At 35.3% G+C, this 6,031-nt stretch overlaps 1 protein-coding gene across 1 annotated transcript in view; it reads right to left on the bottom strand.

The window, feature by feature from the left end:
• The window catches only part of LOC144842956 (putative RNA-binding protein 18), a 122,748-nt gene that overhangs the window by 39,380 nt on the left and 77,337 nt on the right, over positions 1–6,031 (bottom strand). The gene's annotated exons all lie outside the window — the stretch shown is intronic.

Genomic DNA, 6,031 nt, shown 5'->3' on the forward strand with positions numbered 1-6,031 from the left:
TATACTTGATTATTTCGATAAAATAATGTTTCTCTCCACTTTCTCCATTCTACTCGAAATAATTATGTTCTGATATCATTTAAATTTTCATCTAATCATTTCAATAGATCTAGGGATAATTTCATCACCTAGGAGATGAAATTACATTTCAATACCAATTGTTGATGAATGGTAATATTATTTTGAGATCTGAGTTTAGGTTAGTTGGTAAGCAGTGTATATGTTAAATTAGATTGTTTTCGGGTGTATATGAGCGAAATTTCGATCCCTGTATTTGTAATCACAAATTATCATTCGGTTACTTTTGTGTATTACTAAGATGGTGTGAATTTGTCGACGTGAACAAAGAGAAAAGCTAATAGATGATACAAATAGAACATTCATGCCTACCCCAGGCATGCCATTCACATTGGGCCCGTTTAGGCTTAGTTATTTACCCGGGTAAGTTGTTTCGTCCTGCATTCCTGTCAACTAAAGTCAGCGATAACTATGCTTATTAGACCAACTTACCCGGGCGAGAAACTAAATCTGAATTGACCCATTTTGAAAAAGTTTAGGCCTACGGTCCTAACCCTTAACTATAAAAACAAGTATGCAATAAAGAACCTCGGTCAATGAAGGGTGTTGATCTCCAGCGAAAGTAAATATAGACCTTCTCTCAGAAGAAAACCTATCCACTTACATGATTGAAACAGTCAAAGAGGGGGAAAGGCATGTCAACAATTGGGGTTAAGTCAACATTGGTCTGCAAGTCGTGCAGAGATCCAGATACTTATGCATTAACTCTTCAAAAGAGGAGAACTAGAAGGGCGTATCCACTTTTGCCAACTAAAATAGACTTATTAACTGCTTAACCGATCATTATACGGTTCCCGGTTAAAAGATTCCAGATCAACTCTACACAGAATAACAGTTCCCTAAACAAAGGCTAAAATACCGATAGATATAAACAGGGAACATTGATTTACTACTTAGAACCATTTACGTATAGATCATCATCATCATGGACCTATAAATTATAGGTCTAATTTATACAGTAGGTCCATGGTATAATGCAATCCATGCTATTATTCTACATCTTGTAAACGTTTACACAACACAATATACTCACATTGATATGTGTCAGGTAACTCGCTTTTATTCAATCATCTTAGCTTCCTAATCATTTGAATAGAGATGTTTACATTATGAATCAATATTAGACGTCTACCAATTTACAAGATCCTTGATATGTGAAAGCACAGAGCATAGTGGTTATGAGTATGTGTTGAGAATCTTCAAAAGAAGCGCCCCCAATCAAAAATAAACGCTGCCAGTTTGTACGAAATAATTATCCAATGGGAATAGCGAGTCAGAATTTGATGATAAAAAAGCAAAACAGACAAATGTAAAACCCCGGAATACCTTCGGGGTCAAGTGCCCACTTAACAGGAGTGTCCCCTGATTGGGGATTTATAATAGGTGTCCCAAAGGTTCTATATCTGCATGAGTGTAAAAATAAAGACGAAGAGATCTACAATTATTATATATGCCTAATAATAGCGATTATGTGAAAACATTAAAGATGATTGTATTCTACTTACATTTGACATTTGAATTTAAGATAACATTTTTCGTTTTACATTAAGGTAATGTACTGTATAATTATGAAAATAAGAATTAATGACATTGCAAAACTTTAAAGTACATGTATTGTACTTAAATTGCACATATTAATATAAAATAAAGTAGTAGGGCCTAATGAATTCTGTATTTAGACGTATGTCGTATTTATATGCCGCATTTACCGTATAAACGTATCCAAAAGATGTGACGTGCCGACATCACAGACGTATGATTAATTCGGCGTATAACAATTGGAGTAGGGTTAAACTCGCAGGGGTAATTGGACATCCCTATTAAGGAGACACTTTCTTGTGAAACGATAGAAGAACAACTTAACACACCACGATGGGACATCTCTATTAAAGGGACACTTTCTCGTGAAACGATAGGGGGACAACATAACACACCACGATGGGGACACCTCTATTAAGGGGACACCTTCTCGTGAAACAATAGAGGGACAACATAACACACCACGATGGGGACACCTCTATTAAGGGGACACCTTCTCGTGAAACAATAGAGGGACAACATAACACACCACGATGGGGCCATCTCTATTAAAGGGACACTTTCTCGTGAAACAATAGAGGGACAACATAACACACCACGATGGGGACACCTCTATTAAGGGGACACCTTCTCGTGAAACAATAGAGGGACAACATAACACACCACGATGGGGACACCTCTATTAAGGGGACACCTTCTCGTGAAACAATAGAGGGACAACATAACACACCACGATGGGGCCATCTCTATTAAAGGGACACTTTCCGTGAAACGATAGATGGACAACATAATACACCACGATGGGGACACCTCTATTAAAGGGAAACTTTCACGTGAAGAATGAGGAACAACATAACACACCACGATGTGGACACCTATTGACACTTTTCTCGTGAAGAATGAGGAACAACATAACACACCACGATGGGGACACCTCTGTATTAAAGGGACACTTTCCAGTGAAATGATAGAGGGACATAAATCACCACGGTGGGGAGATCTCTATTAAAGGGACACTTTCCCCGTGAAGAATGAGGAACAACATAAATCACCACGATGGGGACACCTCTATTAAAGGGACACTTTTCTCGTGAAGAATGAGGAACAACATAACACACCACGATGGGGACACCTCTATTAAAGGGACACTTTTCTCGTGAAGAATGAGGAACAACATAACACCACGGTGGGGACATCTCTATTAAGGGACACTTTCCCGTGAAGAATGAGGAACAATATAACACACCACGGTGGGAACATCTCTATTAAAGAGACACTTTCCCGAGAAGAATGAGGAACAACATAACATACCACGATGGGGACACCTCTATTAAAGGGACACTTTTCTCGTGAAGAATGAGGAACAACATAACACACCACGGTGGGAACATCTCTATTAAAGAGACACTTTCCCGAGAAGAATGAGGAACAACATAACATACCACGATGGGGACACCTCTATTAAAGGGACACTTTCTCGTGAAACGAATGAGGGACAACATAACACCACGGTGGGGACATCTCTATTAAAGGGACACTTTTCCCGTGAAGAATGAGGAACAATATAACACACCACGATGGGGACAATGTATTAAAGGGACACTTTCTCGTGATAGAGGGACAAAATAACACACTGCCGATCCCTATTCAGTGGACATCCCTATTAAGAGAATAAAGGTGTCGGTGTTACTTTAGAGGCTGTTGTTATAAATAATTATTTCTTTAAGAACACAAGGTGAAACGTTGTTATATTAATAGAATATATACAGTGACAAATTATTCTGTTCCGTACTTAATAAATCTTTCTATAATACAAAAGCGTAATAATCCCATCGTGCGTGCCCAATCAGTTAATTACTCAACTTCAGCTTTAAGTAAATAGTTAATAAATACGTTCTGGTCCCGATTTACTCAGGATAATTAACAGTGGGCTCGGTTATTTAATTTATTTTTTATTTATTTATATAAACATATTTAGGCAGGATAACATAATTCAGAAAAGAAAAGATCACAAAATTTCTGTTTCAATGAATGTTACGATACAAAAGCCTACTCAAAATCTTTATAATATTCTTCTTTTGTTAAACAGTAACCAATCTTGCTTATCACGGCCATGCATTACGTTATAAAATGAATGTATCGATTTTGTTTCTTTCTCTCAAATACTGTAGTGGAAATCTAATTTTGTAATGTCTTTAACTACACTAGAAATCACTGCATAATGATGTCAAATCGCATATTATTATCCCCTTCAACAAATATCGAACATGGATATAGATATAAAGAGAATAATTAAAGGTGCTGTAACTACTGTCAAGAGCGGATCCAGGATTTTTCAAACGTGGAAGCGTTAATATATAATATTAGTATGCACATGGGTTTGGATAGAGGATTTTAGGATAAGGGGTGCGAGTTATCTACCTCAGCCCCATCATGGTTAGACCTCTAGGGAACTGGAAAATGCACTCTAGCCGTTCTTTGAGTGCTTGAAATGTGCTGTCAAAGGTTTAAATGTTCTATGTAATAAACAATACATTTTAAACACGGAGCCCTGTTGTTACTTTCCATATCATGAAGACGGTCTTTTGAGTTTTAATATATTCATGAATCATTATTGACGCAATTTTTAAATTAAGTTTGTAGAAATGTATATGAGTGATCATTGATCATAGTTTATTATTATGCCATTGTATCAGCACATTGTCACACAGTGACCATAATAAGTAATAATCTATTTCAACTATGAGGATATTTCAGTATTCCAGCAATGATTGCCATGTTACATTCGCATTTTTTACTCTACAATTCACTATGTCGAGACAAATATAAATGTTTTTTAAAAATGTTCAACAATTTTTTACATTTTCAGCAATTTCGGTCGGTTGGTCGGTCGGTAGGTCAGTAAACACTAACTCAAATTTGCGCACACGACTGCAGCCAGGCAAGAGTGAATTCAATCTTCCCTGGTTTTCGTACCGTGAACAAGAGTAGGCCTACTAATTGTTATTGTCATTTGCACTGTTAACGTCGGTATCTGAACAGAAATAGAGTTGATTGATTATGGTTGGTAATGTCAAGCTCTGTTATACTGCACGGCGACTGAGAAGCAATACCATGTCTCATCAGGCGACTTATATACACATTTTTAACATTTCAAATACACAAATTGCTATCAAGTAACATATAAATGAGGAAGACACTTGACTAAAGAGTACTTCTTCAGTATACACAAGATTATATTTAATTGAATCTCAGAGCCCTTGATCAATACCTTTCATATGGATATCCTATTGTCTAAGCAGAGAAGATTGTAATTTCACTTTTCCGTGGTCTAAGCAACTTGATAACAAAAATGCCAAAATAAAAATCAGAGGGCTTGTCTATTTAATATTTCAATATGACAACGTATTCATAATAAATACGATCATTGATCCCCAATACGCTTTTCTGATGTATAAAACATTTATGTTGATTTAGAAATTAGAATTGCAAAAGTCTATTTTTACACAAAATTAAAGATTGTTTTCACTTTCAGACAAATTAAAGATTGTTTTCACTTTCAGACAAAATTAAATCAATGAATTTTTACACAAAAAAATATATTAATTTCTTAACCAAAGCTTTATTAAAATTGTATATCCTCAAATGAATAAATAATCTTATAAATATATTAATGTTTAATTTAATATTTTTTCATAACGCTTCTTTTGTGAATTTATGTTGTAAATTCTTTGTTATGAACAAACAAGTTTTCAACTATAGCATGAGATATATATTAGTACCTTTTCGAAACACTTTTATTTCAATAAATTCCAATTGCGCATGCGCAGAAAAATCTTTGCGTAATAAAGAAAATATAACAACCCGTTGATGTTGCACACAGAATTAATTTGTATTACGTATAGCTTCACCTGTTTTTAATTTATAATCACCAAATACATTAACTACTTGTTCAGTAGACTAATTAATTCAATTTAGCAATTTACATGACTAAAGTACCCGGAGATAATTGTGTCTTATAGCTACATGCAGTAATTGATTGTGTTTCGTGGTATATTATCGTATTTTACGTAAAGTCATGTTTTGATCAGATTCAGAAGATGATGTTGCTTACTTCATACATGAATCAATTTAATTCAATTTGTGTGACCTCATAAACCTTTTAACCCGTTTCCGATAATAGACGAATAAATTCACACGAGCTTTTTTTTCGCGCCTCATAATAGTTGATTGAAATTTGCATACGCATGCACATTAGCCACCGCTTTCGATTTCCGTTGAGCAAACGGGCTGAAAAGTTCCGCTCATCGAAATTATATACAACTTTGGGTTATTAGGCCTCGCAATCACTATCACTGTGAATGTGACAATGGTAAAATGTTGTTTTCACCTGATCCAGACAATTATTCATTTT

This window comes from Antedon bifida, chromosome 5 (assembly GCF_963402885.1).
Source record: "Antedon bifida chromosome 5, ecAntBifi1.1, whole genome shotgun sequence".
Taxonomy (NCBI): Eukaryota; Metazoa; Echinodermata; class Crinoidea; order Comatulida; family Antedonidae; genus Antedon; species Antedon bifida.